Raw genomic sequence first — 24,276 nt, 5'->3', positions numbered from 1 at the left:
CAGCAATGTCCCTTTGCCATAAGGAAGGTAAATTATATTCTAGGACACATTAGCACCCCAGGTGAACCCCAAAATGGTCACAAAATGGATAACTGGTCGCAGGGTTTCACACTTTTATAAGTTTCAGTCCATTAGCATATTGGAGGTAATTGTCCAGCTACAGCTTTAGCCCATGGAGTCCCATCCTTCTTGTTTTTCCCTCCTCAGTCCATCATTGTTTATGCTCTTGGGCCTGAGATCTGGATCAGCTGTCCTTGGGTCCCCAGCTAGAGAAGGAATTATTTTGTCTACCTATTCTGTGAAGAGAGCTTACTGTCCCCTTATATGAAGACAGCAGCACAGAACCTGAAAAATATAAAAGCTAAAACCGGAGACATCATGCTCAGTCTCAGAGCAAGAGGCAATGGGCACAAGCATCAACACAGGATGCTCCCTCTAAGAATCACTTTGTCACAGTGAGTGTGAAAGATGCGAATCTAAACTAGATTAGATTTCCCAGAGGCATTGTGGACTCTCAGTCTTTGGAGATATTCAAAAGCCACCTGAACCTGGTCTGAGAAATTGGCTCCAAGTGGCTTTGCTTGAGCAGAGGATTGGATCAGAAAACTGCAAAATCCCTTCTCAGAATAGTCTTTCTGAAATTCTGTAAAATATATTTTAAAAGGCCCTGAAAAAGTATTTTTAAAATAATATCAGTAGATGACAGCAATTTAATTATATTGTATTTACTTATTAATTGCAATGATAATGCCTGGTAACACCACAATTTAAATTAAGTACTATTAAATACTAATCTTTAATTTTTAATTTAAATTCAAAAGACAGCCTTTGAAACATCAAATACGTAGAAGGAAATGATCCTGAGGTTTGCACTACCTTATTTTTGACACATGGAACAGTCTTCAGCTGGAAAAGGCGCTGGTATTTAAATTCATGTATTCCAAACTATATTAATAATAATAGAGTTTTTTTCTAACCTTTCCCAACTGTTACTAAATAGTTGTAGGTCCCAGAAAGATGCTCTGTCTTGGGTGCTAGAGGATGACTGTCCTTTTATTTTTGGGTTGTAAGTGACCTTAAAAATCATCCAGACTCAACCCTTCTTGCTGGTAGGCAGAGACACTTCTCACTAAACCAAGTTACTCAAGATCTCATCCAGCCTGGCTTTGAATACTGCCAGGATGGGGCATCCACAACTTCTCTGGACAAGCAAGCTGTTCAGCTACTCACCACCTTCACTGAAAATAATTTCTTTGCTATAGCTAATCTAAACCTCTTCCCTTCCAGTTTAAAGCCGTTCCAACTTGTCCAATCACTACAGTTCCTGATGAAGGCTCCCTCTCCAGCATCCCTGTAGGCTCCTGTCAGATAGTGGAAGGTTGCTGTGCAACCTTCTCTTCTCCAGGCACAGCAGCCCCAGATTTCTCAGCCCATCTTCTTAGGGGAAGTTCTTCAGTCCACTTATCAACCTCATGGACTCCTCTCAATTTGCTCTGAGGGTTTCCTGGCCTTCTGATGATGGGACCACCGGAGCTGGATGCAGTACTGCAGGTCGGATCTGAGCAGAGCAGAGCAGAGCAGAGCAGAGCAGAGGGGCAGAATCCCCTCCCTGGCCCTGCTGACCACATGGCTTTGGATGCAGCCCAGGACACGTTTGGCTTTCTGAACTGTGAGTGCTTGTTGCCGACCCATGTTAAGCATTTTGTCAACCCTCAAACCCCAGTCCTTCTCTGCTGGATTTTTCTCAAGTACTTCTTGGCCCATGTTGCATGGAGAAAGTGGTGCTACAGTTTTCAAAAAGCAGACAAGTAGGATGTGTCCCCACTGCTATGATTACTCAGCTAGTACACCAAGGGCTCTCTTCTCTGTCTGTCTCTCAGCAAGCAACAGAACAAGTTTTTATCTGGAAACAGGCACTCTGAAAGAGGCTTCCTTGTTGGGGAAGAGACACATTTTTTTATAATTAATTTCTATATTGACTTAGAATTGTTAATAAAGGTAGAGTTGCTTTACTTAAAACAAGGTCATATACATACTTCTGGTCTTACGGAAATCCTTTGTATCCTTTGATTTATCAGTTTTATTCAAAGTCACATGAAACATATTGAAAGTTAGGAATGTTTGAGTTAAAAGGAAAAGGAAGACTACTGTGGTCTTTTCCCCCCACTTTTTTGGACATAAACAACACCTATATTCTATTCATAATACAAAAGTAATGACTAGGAAAAAGCAGTGTCAGTCATTGGACTTTAACCATTAAAGAATTCCTCAAACTGTTCCTTTCAGCATGTCTGAATTCCTTTGGGCAGCAATGATATTACAAACTCATATTTTACACAGCAATAAAATTATAGGAAAGTTATTTCTGTTTTATTCTAGGTCCAGTAAGATTAGGTTAAAGTTTCTGATCAAATTATTTGTAATTTAACAAATAGTTCCAGAAACTATTGTCTTTACCAAATGTAATTCATTATCATTTTTTAAAATTAAGTGTAGGAATTATGACTGTGCATTTTAAGGGAATGAAATTTGTACAACTACCTGATTTTCACCTAAACTATGTTGTAGAAGTAGAAAGATTAAAATTCAGAAGAATATAAACTCAAGAAGTACTCTGAATAGATATATTCTTAAAAAATATAAATGGTGATTGATGTCAAGCTACATGTGCAAATGAAAAATGTGCTGTTAAAGTATCATAGTCTTACAAGAATATTAAAAAAAGAAGAAAGAATATCATGGTATTCATAGGTATTTTATCAAAGCATCACGATGAAGTCAACACTGAGAGGTTAGTAGTGGTCTGGTCTGAGATCCTTTAGGAAAATCTAAATTGAGTAAGAGAGCCAACTCTGGTAGGTCCTCTGCAGATTCAAACATGAGAAAGAAGAGAAAAATAACCATTTCTATTCAGTCCCTCCTATAAAGTTCTGGGCTTTTTTCTCCAACAGTCATGTTGCTCAGGGCCTGTGTAGCAGGAGCCCAAATCTGAGTAACAAATAAATGTGTGCAAACCCTCTTTCACAAGCAGTTTGTGATACAAATGATCAGGAAACCAAGAAAGAAGACAATGAAGCCCTATTTATTTTCAAATCCAAGTGTAAGCAAAAAGTCAGGGATGTTACTTATTACAAGGGTGTCAGTTTAGCACCTGTCATCACTACAGTCTTCCCTGCCTTCAGCTTTCCCAACCACTTTGCATGTGATGTTTTGTCCTAGAAACTCCCATCTCCCAGAGATGAGACCTGAAAAACAGGGAACTTATTTAGGCAAATCAGCAGAATTTATAAACATTTAAATGCCCAACTATTAAATTGCAAATTATAAGAATATAAAGGGTAAAACAAATTATGAAGAATGATGTTTGAAAATAAATAGAACTATTCCCTGATGTAAACTAAGACAGGGAAAAACAGGGTTTTTTCTTTAACTTTTTGACATTTTTGTATAAGTGATTCATGCTAAGCTAAAGAGAGGCAGAATCCAATGCCAGATAAAATTTCTGGTAAATACATAGCATCTTGGTTTAAATCTTTTAGATCATATCTGATTTGGAGAAAAGGTATTGGAGCTTGTTTAAGCTCTGTCTCATTTTCCATCATGAAATATTTGAAAGAGTCTTAAAATTAAAACTGCTGATTAAAACTTCTTATTGCCCAACCACTTTTTTTGTTACAGTATTTTGTGTAAATGTCACATTAGGTCTGAAACTCCTGAACACTGGCAGAAATTATACATTTTCACTGGAGATATTAAACATTAAGAGTTTTTTTGGGGGTCATGTGATGGCTGGAGTGGGAGATTGGAATTCTTGCAGGTATTAAGACAGATATGGGCAGGCATTGACACCAGTCATGAGTTTATCTCATGGAAAAGGTTTATTGCAGAATACTGAAATATGTGAAATAGTTTTTCATTGAAAAGCAAGTTAGGCATTGTAATTTTTTTTTTTACTTTTAATGAAAGGGCATTTGTAATAAAGATCCTTGTTTTATGCCTGTGATAATATCTGACTTATTTTCCAAAAAAGAGGTCTCTGCAGTAAAGATCCACTCTGAGGTCATTTCCAGGGTGGAAGATAAGCACTGTTTCCTGAGTGATACAGCTGAGCCTGACTAAACCACAATTGCTTTTTATCTGAGTCTGCTTTAATTTCATTCCATAAATTGTTCTACTCATTTCCCTGAACAACACTGAAGGTCTGATTTTTAGAGATATTGAGCATTCAAACCTCAAATTTTCTTTTCAATTAACAGCTTGTTTTTGCACTGTCTTTCCAAAGCACCATTTTAAGATGCAATGTATAATAAAATATATGACAGACAAAGGAGCTGTGTATGTTTTACACAAGTATTAAAGTAATATATTAAGGCAACCATTAAGCAAAAATGCTCAGATTCTGCTTTTTTTGTGAAATGGAGGTACTTGGGGCTATTTTTTAAATGTATTAAGTTCTCATATGTTAACCTTAGAAGATGTCAAACATATGAATGACATAAAGAGATTTCAAGTCCATTCTGCTCAAAAAAGTAAGAAAAATGAAGAAAAAATAATTCAATTGATATTTCCAGTGTAGTAAACATACTGGAAAAATACCTGGAATATTATAATAATTCTAATAATAACAAGGAAAAATCCCCCAACTAAATAACACCAAAAACCATGTTGTTTTTCATTGGAGGTTAAATTAGATTAGTCTTCATCAAGACTGACTACGTATAATGGATTACTATCAATACATTATCTTCTAATCTAACTATGTGGGATTTGTCATTGTGTCCAAGGATACTTCAAGAACATGAGTTCAATGGGGAGCAGAATGATGAACTGTGCTCATTCCACCCAAGGACATCATCTCTCATAAATGCAAGCAAACGGATTTCTTGTCAAGAATACCAAAAGGAAAAAATGTATTTAATTTCTTTTGGGGCTTACTATGACAAAGAAACAAAAAAGGGTTTGATAATGGCCTGAAAAAAGACATCAGAAGACACCAAAACTAAAATGTTCACGCAAATCAACAATTCTTGCATAATAAATGACTATATGTTTATTGTATCAAAAAATATTACCTAATATATATATAGTAGCATATATATCATAATATGTATATAATACTTACTACATGTAGTCTATAATCATGGTAAGTCAGAACAAAAAGACTCAGAGTGTTTTTTTATCAGAAATAAGCAAAACTGAAATATATATTCCAAACCAGATGGAAAAGTTGGGGTTTTTTTAAATTGTAATATAATTGCAGCTAAAATTTATACATATTGTGAAATACTGTGTGGATTTTATTCTTTCGTTAATTGGGATGCTTAAAAAATCAAAACCATATTTTTTCAATCTTGAGTCTCATTTAGTTGAATTCATTTTAGAGGAAAGAATTTGCTGAAATTGCTGTAGTTGTGTTATCAATGAACATACTATGTTTTGTACTTATGTTGCAGCAGCTTCCTACTTAAACCTTCCCTGCACCTGAAGATGTGTCAATCCAGCGAAGGTAAATGTAATCTCGGAGAGAATATGGAGAAAACCATTATGTCCAACATTTTAAATTTTATCCTAAAGTTCTTTTTGGATGTCAACATCAGTAAATATTTCGACTTTACTAATGAAATTAGTCTTCCTGTTCACAGGAAAAAAGTGAAATTGACATCAAGAAAACTGACATACTCCATAACTTTTTTTCCTCTGTTTTCATTGGTAATCGCCTCTTTTTCAAGGCCATGGACCTTAGTCCAGGGACTGGGGGAAAGAAGATTGGAAGAGAAGATCAGGTTGAAGGCCATGTGAGGAACATGAATATACACAAGTCCAAGGGACCCAACACAGATAGTGGAATGGAGTGCACCCTCAGTGATTATGCAGATCACACCAAGCTGAGTGGCACCATTGATATGCTTAGGGAAAGAGATGCCATGCAGAGGGACTTTGACAGGCTTGGGAAGTGCCCCACAAGGACTTCATGGCAAGGCAAGGTGCAAGATCCTGCTCCTGAATTAATTCCCTTTATCAGTACAGACAGAGGGATGCATTGCTCAGAGCAGCTCTGCAGAGGAGGTACAGGTGGATGAAAAATTGGACATGAGATCGCAATGTCTGCAGCTCAGAGGGCCAACTGTGTTTGGGGCTTCATCAAAAGCAGCACAGCCAGCAGATTGAGGGAGGTAATTCTCTGCCTCTGCTTTGCTCTTGTGAGACCCCACTTGGAGTGTTCCATCCAGCTCAGTGTAAGAATGGACCTTTTAGAGAAGGTCTAGAGGAGGACCATAAAAATGGATTTAGTTTGGATAAAAGGAAGAGAATTTTTATTATGAAGATGTTGATACACTGGAAAGCTTACCCACAAAAGTGGATGTCCCATCACTGAGGGTGCTCAAAGCCAGATTAAACAGGGCTTTTGGCAACTTGTTTTAGTGAAAGATGTTGTTGCTTATGTCAGAGGGCTTGGAAGGTATGATCATTAAAGATTCCTTCCAAACCAAAGCATTCTACAATTCTATAGATTTTTAACACTTTTGAGACTTTACCACAAACAGTTAAACATTTAATATAGGGGTATAATGCATTGCTATGTAAACATAAATAATTTAATTTCCAAGTTTTTTTTACTCTTTTGTATGTTGTTTGAATTGGTATTTTGATATTTCCTTCCAAACCACTGTAATTATATGTGGCCTTTCTTATTTAGTAACAGCAGATTGTACTCTATTGGCAAGCAGCTTACTGTGTCAAATGAGGGATCAATAGTTTGCTTACTTTTTTTGATGCAGTTACTGAATATTTTGGTTACTGGCAATGAATGAATTAAGATTGTATGATATTTTTTTACATTTTTTTAGAGTTTTTTAAAATTTCATCCTCTGTATTATACCTCTTCCTCTTCCACAGTCTCTGGCTCAAAATAAAATGTCCTATTTCTGTTGCAAAATGTAAGATGGAAAATTTGCATCTCAGACATAGCAGTCAACACAGTTCATTTCACTTAGAAAAAGGTTTAAATGCACTAAAAGAAAACTAAAATCCTTATCATGTGATTCTGATGTGATCTCAAGGGAATAATCCTTGCTGTTAAAATAACAGTTATTAAAAAATACAACACACACTGAGTGCACATGGAGAGCAAAAAAAGGAGGCCTGATATTTCAGTACCTTATGGATGTCAGAATTCTGATTTAATTGGTACATGAAAGAAATCCTTCTTACAATATGAACTTTTATTTAATTTGCAAATTTCTTAATTATTTCACTTTTCTAAATCCTGTGTGACTTCTAGCACATCTTGAACACCATGATCTCAGCACATCATTCTAATTATGTGATCATTTGGCAATTTTTCACAGTAAAAAATCAGCTGCCTTCACAGACTAACGCATACCTTTGCGCTATTTGTTCAGGCATTGTCATGGTTTTGTGGAAGATTAAATTAGTTTAGATTGTGTTTCATAACTGTTCTGCTATATCATGTTTATTACAGAGAAACCAGCTACTGATTATCACATCCACCACCTTGTCTTTTTCTCCATTTACTGAGCAGTAGATTCAACTGCATGTCACTCCACTTCATGATGAATGTGAATTCCAGAACCTCAACAGCTTCTGGAAATCTTGAGTGCATGAAGCTCACTGCACTACACTGCCTGCAGATGTCAGGGACATGCAGACTTGTGACACAGATGATTCCTGCTATGGTTTGAAGAAGCATGTCCACCTCCACACCCTGGCTGAGTGGACACCATCCGACCATGGTGCCATCCTTACTGACCTGACCACATGGGCTCTCACTGCCTTTTGTGGATGCCAGAGAGAAGAGAATTCAAGATGCTCCTTAATAGTAAGGCAGTTTCTTTCCTTATTCTGTTTCTCTCAAAGAACTTATGCCTGTGCATAACTCAGTGCAGCTGTGTTAGCTGTTTTACCTTACCTTGGAAATTCAAAGAACATCCCTGTTTTGTGGCTGGAGTTCTAGTCACGTCTGGTTTTTTCCCAGGTTGCACATATTTGTTGGTATGTTTTTGAAACTGTTTTCTTTCCACCCTGTTTCATGATTCTTTGGGTCTTTCTTGTTGCCATTGCTCTTCACCATCTTGTATCCCACCCCTTTCTACTCTTTACTTCTTTACTTGGCTGTGGTTTAGAGTTTCATTCCTCCATTTTCCTAGTGTAAAACTGTTCCAACCAGGCTGGCCTGCCTTTTGAGAAAAGTTCTCTTACCCCACTTTGCCAGAGCTATTACATCTCTCTGTGACAATGCATGATTCTCAAAGGTTGTGTGATCATAAAAGCCAAAACCTCGATGTTACACCAGCTTGGATGACAACATCAGTTCATTACAATCATGTTACTGGTAAGAATTATGCATTCCCTTCAGCTGCTCTCAGTACACTGAAGCTAGTAGGATCAAGTGACAGAAGGCTTAGCCTGGAAGCACACCAGATGTAGCTGAGACCTAACCCTTTAAGTTAGGTAACAGCATTGTTATTGATCTGAATTATTCACTAGGGAGTTATACTGCTTCCTGAGGACTTGGATCTGGGGTGTATGTGATTCTGTTGATGATTTGCCAGGCTGGCTTTATTCCTATGGAAAAGTGACATTAATTTTTAATATGTATTTTCTTTAAAAAGCAGAATCTCAAAACAGGTCATACATGCTTGTAGATGAACACTGCAGAATGTTCTGACAATTATTTTTTGATTGCCTGCAATGGTATTTCTGATAATGTTTTCCATTTTTTTCCTAGAAAATTCCCCTTTCAACACAAAACTGAAATGAGCTGAAATGAAAACCCTTTTAAATTGCGAATGAAAAGGATGTGAGCTTTCTGTTCTGCTGCACCTCACATGTTGGCAGAAGCATTTGCAGCTGGAGTTTAAGCAGACAGAAAGTCATGAAAGTGACAGAAATATTCCTAAAAACTCTACCTAGCTTGTCTACCAAGATTGCAAAATGCATTTGACCAAAAAAAATATGTCTAATAATCTAATAGCTTGACAATTTTCACCCAGTGATGATGTAAACTCTACATGATGTATGAAGCATTACTGCAGATGAAAGCATCTTTATATGACACAGTCTTACTTAAAAATATAAGGTCTGAGGATAAAAGTTCAAGGTGAAATATCTTTCCTAAAAATTGACCAAATTATTAAATATTCTAGCTTTTGCTCTTCACCTCCAAATCTGTTATTTGAGTACATCTTCCAAGATTATAAACCTACATATCTGGAACAAAATTAGTTACTTCATGACAACAGGGAAGATCTAAAGATCAAGGAAATGCTTTTCAATAGAAGCAGATCAGTGATATATGGTTGATTATGAAGGTAGGAAAAATTGCATTTTAATGAAGTTGTTATCATCCAGATTATGTCATGGATGAAGGTGGCATTAAGAATATCTTAATTATGTAGTGCTCTGGGAGTATATCTTTGTGTCAAAAAATCCTGTTGGTGAATCACATAAGAAACGAGAGGAATTAGGGAGTGTATAAAATGGGCTGAAAGCAGTATATTAAAAAAACACAAACCCTTTTCCTTTTTCAACCATATTTTTCCTAGTATTGCCAGGTTTTATGAAGAAAAGAAGGAGGAAAACCTGTAAAACCATACTGTTAAATGAAGAATGTCTTGTAATTGTAAGTTAAACAACTATTATTTGCAATTTTTTTCACAGGACTGTTTAATTGGATGGTGTATTCATGTAAAATTAGCTACAAAGGCTCCTTAATTTAGAACATGAAGACATATCATGGTTCTATGGCTAAAATGTGAAGATTAAATTTGAATAGGAAAAAAATTTAGGCAGCATCAATATTAAGCCTCCAACACATCCTCTCTGAGGGACCATGTCCATGTGTTACCCATTCCGGGGCAAGCTTAGGGAAGGACACCCCTGATGGACCAAAGGGACATGAGACCTGGCTGAGGGTAAAAGATGCCTTTAGACACACAGCCTCACTGCCTGTGCTGCCTGCCACCTAAGCTGCAGGCATAACCTGCAGACAAATTGCAGAAAGTTTTATAAATGGGGAAGAGAAAAGTGTTCATGTAGATGTTCATATAAATGTTTCTTATAATGGTTTACTTTCCATAGTTACTGAGTCACTGAATGGAGGTTTGCATTGGCTCTCAGTAAGTAAAATAAATTCTCCAACTCCACCTGCCACTGATGATAGAAGACACCCATTCCAATTCGAACTCATTCTGAGATTGTTACAGGTAAGATTCTGTGAGGTACCAGAGTTATTGGCTGCTTTTGAGAAGTTGAAAAATTTTAAAATCTCTTATCATATAAGGTGGTCAATATCTCCATTCAGGTCTCCCTTTGTCTCTTTCTGCTTGGTCAGGAAAACATTCTATCAAAATCTCAATCAAAGTTGGAGTGTTTTGTATGAAGGATTTCTACCTCCACATAACACTAATTTTCCAGTTTAAAAAGTCTATTATAAAAGTATTCCAAAGTAGATGTAATCATAGACACACATCTCTGGATAAACAGGACCAAAGGCTCCTGTGGTGAAACATTGGTTAAAGACAAAAAGAAGAGATTAATCTTAACTGATATATGTCAAATAAAAAATGTCTTGTAAAAGGCCATGGTACCGAAAACCTGTTGTCTTTAAACATGATTCTCACCACCTTAGAGAAACTGAACCAATTTTTGGTTGTAGGAAAAGAGGAATAGAAAACAAAAGGGAAAGGGATAGGGAAAAGAGAAAAATGGAAAAAAAATGAGAAAGAAAGAAAGAAAGAAAGAAAAAGAAAGAAAACCATGGAAGGTGGAAAGAATGAACGATGAAAGGAGATACATAAGCTGAAGCTGGTAAACAGGAGTGAAAGGTCTCTGATGATGACATTAGCAGACCAGTTTGCTGAGTGACTGATCAAGTGACACAAAGTAATCCAGAACCATACTGTGAAACTACATCATGAGTTAGTATGTGAATAAAGAGCATACTGTGTTTATCTCAAATCATAAGGAGATCATCAGTTCAGGAAAATAAAGTTCTACTTTTATACCACTGTAAGTGAATAAAAGATACAACTTCATACAATAAAGATATTCTGTATCAGAAAATAAAACCAATTATTTGAGAAAATTAAAAATGACCCAAATAGCCATCTTTACTAGGTCTACTATGGCATCACAAAGGTTAAAATTGTATGAATGTTGCTTATACATAAAGTGTTGTAAAAATTATATATTATTTTTATAATGAAAATAATTTACTTTATATTTTGAATAAATTCTGACCTTGATATAAACATAATTTATTTAAATTATTTTTATTTTAATATAAATTTATGAGAAAAAAAGCTGAACAAATTGAAGGTTGTTAATATATAAAAACATATTGTAAAAAATAAAACACAACCTGAAAGTATTTTGATTTTTAGGTCAATTATTGGCAACTAAATTTGAAAAATAAGCAAAATCTTGGATTATATGTATACCTATGTGTCATTAAGTGCAAGGGCACAGGCAAACTTGCCAATAGGTATTGGAAAATTATGTGAAGTGTTATTCCACCAATTTTTTCTTGAAATTTTGCTTCCTCTTAAGAGGTTCATATGTATGGGTTAGTGCTATTCAGTGTAATGATGGCTTTGTTCTTTTTCAGTTCTATATTTCCGTGCCACCAATTTAGAGAAACTTATCTACTGATTGTTGATATTTTCATCAGACAGGATTTGTTGGATGTGGAATATTCTATACTGCAGGAAAGTGGGAAGGGAAGTTCTGGGAAGGGAAGGGAAGTTCTGGGAAGGGAAGTTCTGGGAAGGGAAGGGAAGTTCTGGGAAGGGAAGGGAAGTTCTGGGAAGGGAAGGGAAGGGAAGTTCTGGGAAGGGAAGGGAAGTTCTGGGAAGGGAAGGGAAGGGAAGGGAAGTTCTGGGAAGGGAAGGGAAGGGAAGTTCTGGGAAGGGAAGGGAAGGGAAGGGAAGGGAAGTTCTGGGAAGGGAAGGGAAGGGAAGGGAAGGGAAGGGAAGGGAAGGGAAGGGAAGGGAAGGGAAGGGAAGGGAAGGGAAGGGAAGGGAAGGGAAGGGAAGGGAAGGGAAGGGAAGGGAAGGGAAGGGAAGGGAAGGGAAGGGAAGGGAAGGGAAGGGAAGGGAAGGGAAGGGAAGGGAAGGGAAGGGAAGGGAAGGGAAGGGAAGGGAAGGGAAGGGAATACTACAAATTACAAATACTATTTCAGTACCTTCACCAATGTTTAATATTTGTGCTCTTTGTACATTGTCTTTGAAAAAATTATTTTTTAGTATGGTTATTGCTTTTTTCTTTTTATTTTTTAATTGCTTACAAGGTTCCTATTCTAAGCAAGAACACATTGTATGCAAAGAAGTCTACAAGAGAGACTAAGCTCCTTATGGCTTTGCAAGTTTACAAGAGATTTACAGTTTGAATTGGTACTTTGTTTTCTGGCATCTATAGATTGAAAGAATGCAAAAGAAGTAATCTTCAAATATGACCATTAAGTTTTCTCCATTGGTAGTTCCTTCTCATTTTGTGAACAGAATAACAAAGACTAGGCACTTATACTCAGCTCTGAGCATAGGTGATTTTTCAGTTCATGCAGCACCAACACGACTGCAACTTGCATGGTCAAGCTAGTGACCCTCTATGGGTTACTTAATAGCAAACCATAGCATTCAGAAAATGGCTAGTGCATGCAAAAGCCTTTTATAGATGACTCAGTCAAATGGCTTTGAAGCTGTACAGTGAGAAATGGTCTCAGGAAGTTATGGATTTCCCCTGGACACAGCAGCAGTGACTGCCATGGCTTCTACAGCCTTCTTGAAAGAGAAGCAGAAAATAATGCCGTAAACATCATCAATTATTTGTCCATTTTCCATCTTATTTTCCCTATATATATCTCTAAAGATCTTGCTTTTCATCACATAAGAGTATTTGAATTCCACTGAGCTAAAGAACACAATCTCCTGTATGTGGTATTTGGAATGCCGGGCCTCTTTGCTTCCATTATAAGATGACCAAACATGGAAATTAAAGCAAAGAAAGCATTTCCCTCTTCTCTCCCCTCCTTGTGGAAAGGGGAGGATAAAGATGAAGACTCTAAATATGCTAAAACCTGGTTCCTGATGATTGTGTCTCTCTCTTTGCTCTCTTCATTACTGGCAACTCTTATACCGAGGCTGTGTCATCTGGTCTCCAGCAGCTGCAGAGACAGGATGCTGGTGACAGCAAGTTTCAGGCAGTACAGAAAGAGGGTGACCTCTGCTGGAGGAGTCACCCCTGGCAGAATCCTGCTGCTCTGCTCCTGAACGTAGTCAAACGGTCTGCCTAGATAGGACGGAGTTCAAAACACAAGGAAGGAAAGGAGCAGCAGCCATGTGAGGAATTGATGAACAAGGCCAGCAAGCAAAGGTCCTGGGCTTGTGTGGAAAAAGAGAACACATAGTCAGCAAAGCAGAGCTTAAACGGAGTCAACTCAAATATTTATATGAAAGGAAGTGACTTACCATTAGCAGGGAGACCCACAGACCCTCTCTGTAAATCAGCATGCTGAAGATGCCTTTTTGAAGTGCCTGTACATGGCTGAAATGCTGAGAATAAGCATGAGGAGTTAGAAATCTGTGTGGAGTTGCAGAGCTATGACTTTGTTGGGATCACAGAAATGTGATGGGATTACAACCATTACTGGAGTACTATAATGTACGCATGCAGGGATTTTAGAAAGAACTTGCTAGAAACACAAGGATGGGCAATTTTGCTTTGGGTGAGGGAGCAGCTGGAGCACAAGGAGCACTGTCTGGGGATGGACGATGAGAAAATGAGAGCTTTTGAAGGTAAGGACAAAGGAGTTGAAGAGAATAGGGGACATTATAAATGGGCATGTCTGCCATAGACCACTTGGTCAGGAACTCGAACAGATGAGACCTTCTTCAGACAGCTGGAAGCAGTTTCAAATTCACAGGTCCTGATCCTCTCTGGGGATTGAACCAGATGAATATCTGTTGCATAGACAGCACAGCACAGCAGACTGAAAGTAAACCTGGAGAGAACTGATACACCTTCCTGAGCCAAGTGATAGAGAATATGAAGAGAAGGACTGCATAGTCACAAAAGAGGAGAGTCTTGTCCCTTTCACAAATTGAGAAATCCTTCTTCTATCTATATCTCATACAATTTTTCACATTTATCTGTGTCTTCTCTTAAAGAATTAGCTACTTTATCTTTAGATATAACCATATTTTTTCTGTCTAGTGTGCAGAATTTTGGAAACAAACCATCATCTTTTGTGTGTGCCACGGAGTGCTTTTCCATCCTCATGACAACTTTACTTGACAAGACAGACTAAGGACAACAAAAACCAGATTGTATATTGTCTAAATATTTCAGGGTCTGCTTTATTTTGTCACTGTATTTAGCATGCCCCTTTGTTTTCACTTACACCGAAACAGAACACATATTTTTGTGTCATGATATATAAGCAGAGAATAAAAATTAGATGTGATTAATGTTAACACTGAAATACACACATGATAATTTTGTTTCATAATTAATGTTTTTCTACTTGAATTCTTTCACCAGCCTCTGTGTGGTGCTACACATACAAAACTCATTTCCATTTGAAGTCCTGTTAGGGAGAAAAGTTTATGTGTTGAGCTGTACTCCAATTCAGTTCCACAAGAGATAAAAGGGATAAAAACTGAAGAATTCAACTAATTTACCATATCTAAATGAAAAACAGACAACCTTTCTCCATCCTGATAGCATCTAATTACTGAGTGCAGTTTCCCAGGAAACAGAAATACAGGATGTTGAATAGCTCTTTTCATTCAGTGGAGAAACAGACCAACAGATCAACCAGGAGAGATGTTCCTGAAAATAAATCCTTTGGAAAGGACACCATCATCCTGGAAAATGCATTTGAGACAATCCAAAAGAAAGGGTTCAGTGTAGATGAAAAACAATAAAATAAAGTCTTTCATGGTCAAGGTCCAGGAATTTAACACAATACTGAAAATTGCCAAAGTTGTAAAATTCCCAGGTGTCATATAATAATTCAGGAAAGGGATATCCTCTTGCTTTCTGGGTTATCCACAATCTTGTAGGAGCTTTCTCTTCTCTAGGCTCTACTTCTCTAGCTCCCTCAGCCTGTCTTCATAGCAGAGGGGCTCCAGCCCTCTCTAGATCTGATCATCTTCAGAGGGCTTCAATACAGGTACTTCCTGTGCTGTGACCCAGAGCTGCTGCAGCCCTGCAGGTGGGGTCTCAGCAGAGCAGAGCAGAGGGGCAGAATCCCCTCCCTGGCCCTGCTGCCCACACTGCTTTGGATGCAGCCTAGGACACGTTTGGCTTTCTGGGCTGGGAGTGATCATGGCTGGGTCATGTCCAGCCTCTCACCCACCGGCACCCCCAAGTCCTTTTTGGCAGGGCTGGTCTTAATTCACTCATCCTGCATCCTGCAAACTGGGAATTGCCCTGATACAGGTCAGCACCTTGCAATTGATTTGGCTTGGAACCTCATAAAGTTCTTACAGGCCTGCTTCTGAAGTTTGTCAAGGTCCCTTTGCACGGCATCTTATCCTTGAGCCTTCTCTACTGTACCACTCAGCTTGGTGTCCACTGCAATCTTGATGTGGGTGCATCCAATCCCTTTGTATATGTCACTGATGAAGATATTAAATAATACAGGTCTGAATCTCAATCAGTGACAAGTGATGTCCCTGTGAGGGACATCACTTGTCACTGATCCACATCTGCACATTGAGCCATTGACCTCTGTATGCAAACACCCAACCAAACCCTCATTCACTGAACAGTCCAGCCATCACATACGTATCTCTCTGATTTAGAGAGATACACTGAAGAAGGAAGATGATCTGTCAAAAAAAGAGAATATAAGAAACTTGGTAGACTGTCACTTTAGTACATGTCCTTCATGCAATGCAGCCTCTTTTTTCTCCCTTTTTTGTTCTGTGATCATCATGGTTTGCCTGTAGTCCAGGTTCTTAGGCTTACTCCTATGTTGTTTGTGTCTTTTATTGTCTCTACCTTGTCATCAGAGAGAAACTGAGGATGGCTTGCTTTGTTGTGGGGGCACACCATCTTTAAAAATTTGTAGCAAATACTTTGGCCTCTTGATGAGGCTCTACAAGTCCCTTCTTGTGTGGTTTTATCATACAGAATGTGAGCATGAAAAGCTTGCAACATGGTCTAGCCTAGATCAAGCTCTACAATTGGTTTTGCATGAGGCATTTCACATCTTTCATAAGTGTTTACATGGTTGCATTTTCCAGTAATCCAGTTCTCCCTTTCCTCCTGTTCAACTGATACTGGAGCAGCAATTTTCCTGGATGGATGTCTCTTAGCTGATTTTTTAACTTGCAGTTTTTGTATTCAAGCTTCTAGTGTCCAGCTAGGTTGACCATCCCACTTCTTCATGTCATCCCTCAGTCCCACTGGAAGAATCAGGGGGTTACACACAGTGTATGTCATCACTAGCCCCTCCCTTGAGTAGAGAAAGGCTGACTCTCTATAGTTGAGACCTTGGCTAGTGTTAATGAAAAACACCTCTCTTTGAACTGCTCAGGCAATATTTGGATCATTTTCTCTACAGTTGAGGTGAAAGGTCATGGTAAGGAAGTGAGATTCTCCTCATATTCTTGGAGTTGTTTGATCAATCTATCCATAGATTCTGTGTCTATCCAGCTCATTCTTAGCAGTCTGTTGGCATATGACACCACCAAATTTCCTTTAAACTTTTTCCACATGGCCCAGACTTTGTCCAGGCTTTTGGATACCTGGTGGTCATTGGGAGTATTATAGAGCACCTCCACCTCGAGTAATTCCCTCAAGTACTGGATACCTTCCTCAATATTAGTTCATTTTCTTTAGGAATTTTCAGGGTCTTCCTTGAAAGGATACCTGTCCTTCACACTTGACAAATAGCTGAGAACTCATTCTCTTTTCCCAATCTCTTTGTCAATGGCTTTATCCCTAGCAAGGTATTCCAGTTGCCAGGCTTTTTTACCCTTTAATTCTTGGCTATTGACCCCAACATCACAGCTTTGGAATAGTCAGCTCAGAATTTGCTTGCCTAGTTCATAGTTTAAATATTCTCTAATATTTCAAAGCTCACCTAAGAACAGGGATTGAGTGATTCCTCACTTAATATTTCAGTAACTTCCTTCTCCTTTTCTTGTGACTTTTCTGCTGTAGAACTGTGTTTTCTTGTTGAATCTCCTGCTCTCTCTTCAAAGAAGTCTCTTAATCCCTTTTTAAACAACCTGACCTCACTTGTGTTGTTTCTTTTTAATTGTAGGTATGACTGATAGAGTGGAGGGCTGGGTCTCTGGTTAGCCATAGTGTCTGCTGAAATGTTTCAGATTCAGAGACCTTCATTCTTGAAGGTGCTGAACAGTATTGATCAATGTTTGGTAGGTGCTGGTCAGGCCTCAGCACAGTGCAGTAAAATGTGTTTCTCTGAAACAGCCAGGGCATCTCTTCTCAAACATGTTATGTCAGGATTCTGCACTTGTTCAGGAATGAAGATCCAAATACCTGGAGGTGGGGAGCTCTCCAGATATCTGCCCATATTCTTTGAGATAGTCCTCCCACCTATACCCACACTACCAAGGGGTGTAGGTCATATTCCTAAGTACCTGTAAACCTTTAAAAATCCAAAACAATATTCCTAAGAAATGCCGATAAAAGTATTTTGACTACCCAAGGATTGTCTGGATGCTGAGAATTTATTGTAATGATGGAGAAAACATTTCAAAATGTGTCAAAGGTGCCACTCTCTATTTCTTAAAAACAAACAAACAAAAAACCACCTCTCAGAGAAAGAATAATTTTCTAGTTTTTAATTGTATCCATCAGATGATAATTGAAATACAGTAATGACTTCAGTATGGAGCCAAAATACCAGATAAACTCAAAGTCAGAGTTTTAGCAATAAATCTCCCAGACATAACATCACTAAGCTCCATAGAGCTTATATATACAAAAAAAAAAAAAGAGTATGACAAACCAGATAAGCTAATATCAGAACAGATTAATCAATATAATTACAAACACTATTTACTGATACAAATCCCCTCTCATTCACTCTAGTAAAGTCTGTTATTATCTCAAACCCTCCATACCCTATAATGGGCACAAAAATAAATGCAGTTTAATCTTGGCCTACAGCTAAGCACCACAGAGCTGCTCACCCACTCCTCCACTCCTCAGCAGGATAAGTGGAATAACTGGAAGGGAAAAAGCGAGAAATGCAGTCACAGGTTTAGGCAACTACAATTAATTAAGAAATAAATTTTGAATGCACACATGGAATGTATGTCTAGATCTACAATCTAAAAGGCCAAGTATGACACAGTAGATGGATAGATAAATGGAATGAAGAGGACTTAATATGAACATGAATTGCAATACACCAAATATAGGATGACAAATAAAACTCTCCTTAGGAAACTAAATGTCACAAATATTCATTGTGCCATTTAAGTAAACAAAATAGGGTATGAAAACTAGTGTCATTGATACCAAGAAAAATGTCTGATAGATAACTGAAGGGCTAGAATAGCAGTTTAAAATGGAACATATTTGCTCTTTAAAATAATGTGTAATAAAATTTAAAAAGCACAAAAACCAAAAAGTGAGATCTTGACACTGTGGTACGTCACCTATCATGAAAGCTGTGCAGTACAGAATAAGTTATCTAGAATTATTTTAGCACTCTGTGTGTTGGTAGTCATCTAAGATACATTACATTGTTCATAGGGATGTTACAATATTTTATTATTTACTGCCAACAAAAGTTATTAAAGACTAGTAGCAAGAAGCTACAACAGAAATAGAAAAGTACTATTTTAAAATTAGCTAGAATTTTGTATACCATGGAAGTTTACTCTGTAGAATTTTTATTATCTATATGATTTCATATTGCTGTGAAACCAGAATGTATTTTACAATCAACAGGTAATTAAATAAATATATTTTGTATTTAGTTTTATACTGAATTACATTCGATTTCATATTATAGTATTTTCTTTGATTCTCTGGCTTTCAATGAAGACAGCTCTAGCACAAAAAAAGAGAGCAAAGATGTTCTTTTACCGCAGATTTTTTAATTGGGCAATTTAAGATAGTATTATTTTATAATACTGAGAACTTAAGTCCATATCACCAATAAGAAAATAATACACCTTTGATTATATATCACTGTAGAGCTGCAACTGTTTCCTAGGGTTAAAATATTTGTTTTCAATATTTAGATTAAAATTGTGCAGAAGCACTAGCAAATTGCTCCAACGTAAAGGGTATAAAAAATACAAATTCAATACTTAGTACAAGTTTGCTGTGATCATTTAAGGTATGCCGAAACATGAAGCATACAAATGCTTAATTTAACTTCAAATTTGTTTTAAAGTTTTTAATAAAAACTCTAAAGAAAGCTGTTGATGTCTATTTCTTGTGAAATGGAGTTTTCTGGAGTTTCATACCTTACAGGGGTTAAAGGAATTGCATATGCTTCATTTACAGTGAGCTAGCATTTCAGAGGTGACAAATTCTAACCACATTTTCCTCATCAAAAAGAATTCATTATAATTCCAAAGAGAAAAACTTTGTTTTCAATGAAACTCTACTTCTAAAGCAACCACTAACAGATAGTGGAGAAAGAAATGAAATAAAGGGTATGCAACATTTTGTTTCAAGTGGAAGATTTAAACTTTACATGATTTTACTTTTATGAATTTTTTATACGTATCTGTTCCATCCAACAACTTTCTGCCACCTACCAAAATTTCTTCCATATATATGCTTTTCTTCATTTTAACCAGGGATTTTTTTGCTTTAGTCTCAGTGTGCCCTGAATTCACAATTTCTGTTTGGGGGACTTTTGAAAGGTAAGACATCTTAGAAAAAAATAAAGATGAGACACAAAAATTACCCAATGAAAATAAAAATATACAGGCATTCTTAAAATAATTCCGTGCAAACTTCACTACTGAATATCACATCTAAAATCCTTCTCCAAAATAAATATAGAAAATCTTTAAAATTATTTCTATGTGAATATTCCTAATTCCATGTTCCTTCTCTCCTCAAAAAAAAAATCTCAGAATAGAATAAAAATTGATGTTTTAACATCAGCACTGAAATAATATAGGGCATCTGAAATGAAAGAGTACACCACACCTCCCAAAGAGAATGACCAGCAACAATCTGTCAATCAATTAATAAATAATTTGCTCAAGCAACTCATTTTCATCAGTTACTGTCCTTGATTGTGCATGATCTATTTGCAATCAAGCTAAGGAATTTAAGCGGTGGGAGGATGTTAAAACTTCTGCAGAAAGATTAGAAGCACCAAGGAAAAGGAGAGGAAGTAGACTCCATAGGTCAATCCTTAACAAACTCCAGAAAACAAGCAGAAAAGCTAAGGCCCTTAAGAAATTAGGCACTTTCACAGTGCTGCACAGACTAGCAGAAAACACTTCATGTTGAGAAAAAAAATTCTCCCTTCAACTTAAAAGACAGTGCAACATGATCTACAAAATTTAGGGGATTCACAAGGGAGCTCAGTGACAGGCATTTAACTTAAAGGTCTCTTCCCAGATGTGTCAGCCGGGCCTGAGCTACACAGCCCAAGACCTTACACATCACCAGAGAGAGGCTGCAACACTCAGGTGAAAAAGGGCATCCCAGTGTACAAAAGTCTGATTATGCAGTTAACTTGCCACCCAAATTGACACGATGGCAGGAAACTCAAAAGTCAGAGACCTCTTCCATTGTAACAGAATCCAGCACAACCAAACTGCAAAACCCCCGCAAGACCTGTAGGGCTTTGCTTGTAGGGCTGTCACAGCTGCAAACCTGGAGTCCATCGTGATTCTGAAAAGCACAGAACTGAACTGGATGAAACACTGTGCCCCCTCACTCTGGCTGGAAAAGCAGCATAAAGGATTTGCAACATCCAGAAAAGCCTCTGTCAAAGCCCATCTATTTTACCTGGATCAGTCACAGCGACCTGACATGGCCTAACACATCAGCCCTACATTAGTATAAAGCTCTGGTGAAAGCTGCTGTACAGTGTACTGTAACAAGATAATAGAGACAATAGGGAAGAACCCATCTGTATTTTTAGAGTGATGGAGAATCCCAACAATGGTCTACATTCCAACGACTGAGGCATGCCTAACTGGGAATGAGCGGTAAAAGTATCTATTCTATTGTGACTGGTCTCCATATAGCCTTGGCAGAGACTACCTTAGGAGAGTGTTACTTAAGGGAACCAAGGTGTGTTTTGGGATGATATAGTTGCCTTGAGAATGGATTAAAGAGCTGTCTAGGTTTCTTGGTCTCTCAGAGTATCCTTCTGTTGTGGGCTTGATGTAGTCCGAACAACAGTTTCTAATTGCTACCATGACACTGCACAGGTAACAATATCACATCAACTAAGACTCCTTGGTTATCATACAAAAACTATTCTGGTGACTGAAGAGCCAACTTTTTTTTAATCCCACAGGGCTACTGCAAAAATCCAGCTGTGGAAGATTTACAGTGAAGTATGGTACCCCTGAGTTACACCCCCACAGAGTGCTGCCCTGCCGTACAAACTGGACACGCTAGAACTCAAGTGTGATGCTGAGTCAAAGGCTGCCAAATGCTATACAACTATTGATGTAAGTAACTCTATTCCTTTGGCAGCAGGGTGCAGGTGACAGCTTGATCCCACCAGGAGAAGTACACCTGAGAAACTGACTGGCTCTCAGGCAGAAAGACAGTCCTGCTCTATGTCATGGATTGGTACGGGCTACGGTGGAACAAGGTGAAGCTCCTGACCACTCACAGTATATTGATGACATCAGCAAAAGAAGTGTGGAGAAGGACAGAAAAGTAATCTAGATTCTCATGAAATCTGATTTTGCTATAAAATAAAGTAAGGTCAAAGGATGTGCACAGGAGATTCAGTTTTTAGGAATAAAGGTGGACATGATGATATCTCAAAGCATGTGATCAATAAAATAACAGCTTTGTCACCACTAACTAATGAAAGAGAAACACAAGATTTCTCAGGTGTCACAGGTTTTAGAAGAATGCATATTCTGGGCTATATTCTTATTTTTCTAATCATTCTGTGAGCCCTCTCAATTGAATAGCCTGGAAGGTGAATGATTTTGAGAGGGGTTTTGAGAAGCAGCAAGATTTTGAGCAAACTAAATGGGAGATAGTTTGTGCTGTAGCACTTGGGCCAGTCCAGAAATGACAAGATGTGAAAAAAATGCATTATGCCTGAGCCAGGAATAATGTCCTAGCTGGATCTTCTGGCAGAAAGCACCTGGAGAGACAAAGATTAAAATCTAAGGTTTTGGAGCCCAGAGTATAATGGATGTGAAGACAGTTGCACTCCAATAGAAAAGGCAATATTAGCACCATTTGAAGCTGTTGGAATTTCTTCAGAGGTAGCTGATATAGAAGCACAACTTCTTTTATCTTTGCCTGTGCTGGATGTAAAAATAGGAAGGTTGGTTCTACACATCGTGCCTGTGATGCTGCATGGAGTAAGTGGATTGCACTGACAGTGCAACAGCCTTAAATGGGAAAATCTGACTGCACAGAAACCCTGGAAGTGATCACAGACTCTCCAGAGGACTGAAACTTTGGAGAATTGGTACAAGAGGTAACTTGTACTGAGGAGGCCATACTGTGTAATAAATTACCAGGAACTGAAAAGCAGTATATTCAAAGATGGATCCTGTTGTATTGTGGAAAACCACCAAAAGTGGAGAATGCCTTTGTGGGGTCTCCCAAGATGTTGAAGAAACTTCAGAAGTCAGTGTGCAGAGGTGAAAACAATCCAACTGGCTCTAGCCACGTCTGAAAAAGAAAAATAGGCAGTAATTTATCTCTGTGGTGGTTCATGGATTGTAGCAAATACTCTGATGAGGGTTTTATTTTCCTCTGTCTTTATTATTTATCCTTTCCCTTTTCTCTGTATTTTAAAGCTCATTGTTTACTTTTTTTTAAAATTATTAAAGTGTTGTTATCTCAATCCATGAATTAATTTTTCATATTTACTTTTTCAGTTCTTTCTCTATCCCATCATGGGAGCCAGAGGTGGGGATAAGCACAGGGTTCCATGGTATTTAGTTGTGAGACAGGGTTAAGACATGTCAGAGACTAGCAAGCCTCATGCATTCTCAAAGCATGTGTGAAGCAAAACATGTGACCCCAGTGAGAGCTGAAGAGGCATCTTGCCTACCCCTGACAGCTGTGGTAGTGAATGCTTGTAACTACACTGGCTTTTCAGTATCTCCCAAGATGCTATTTCTAAATTCATTTACTTCGACTTTTTTTTTTCTTATGCATCAATTTGCATATCATGTCATTGCAATATAACCAACAAATAGTTTCCCTCACTGTATCTGTGGTCAAATGCCTGATGTTCTGTGTAGGAGCAACAGTTCCAGAGTTAAAATCATGTTCCGTGTTGAAAATAAAAAATGGAATCATCTAAGAATCTGATTTTAGATAATAAAGATTATAGATTCAATGCATTCCTTTTTATAAGTATTTCTTTTAAATCTCAGTACAGTTTTGATAAAATTAGGGTTATTTTGTATCATATGAAATGGATTATGAATGTTCTTCAGGCCTTAGGGTACTTTCCCAGTAGATATTGCTTTCTAGAGTAAGAAAAATTATTATTGCATTTGTTATCATTATACCATTCTATATCTAAAACACAGTACTTCAAAAACAATCTACTTCTACTAAGCTGGGCATAAAGTAATTTGAAGACTTTAAGTAATAGTAATCTAAGTATTTTTTATCCTATGCATTTGAAAGCTAGCATTACATTATCTCCCTTAAATACCTACAGAGAATATGAGTGAATATTACTGTGTTTCCATGCTCATTGTCACAGCAGTAGGGCATGTTTAAATATTTTAAAATAGTATTTCTGTTGTGGATACTCATTCCTGCTCTCTTATAATTTTTGCTGGGATGATTATTTGTGGGGCTGAAGTTCACAGCAAATGATGAAATTGACCTCTCTAAAAACACCACAAACCCACAAAAGTCACTTAATTTTTATCCTTCTCAATTCCCTGATACAATGCATGGAACAGCAGTGGAAAGAATTATCACAGAATTACAGAATATGCAAAGTTGGTCAGGACCCAAAAAGTCTGAGTATAACTCAACCCTATACAGGACACCCCAAGAATCACACCATGTGCCTGAGAACACTGTCCAAACACTTTTTGAACTCTGCCATGCTGGTGCTGT

This window comes from Passer domesticus, chromosome Z (genome assembly GCF_036417665.1).
Source record: "Passer domesticus isolate bPasDom1 chromosome Z, bPasDom1.hap1, whole genome shotgun sequence".
Lineage (NCBI taxonomy): Eukaryota > Metazoa > Chordata > Aves > Passeriformes > Passeridae > Passer > Passer domesticus.
The sequence above is the reverse complement of the archived record's forward strand: the minus strand, read 5'-3'. Positions refer to the sequence as shown.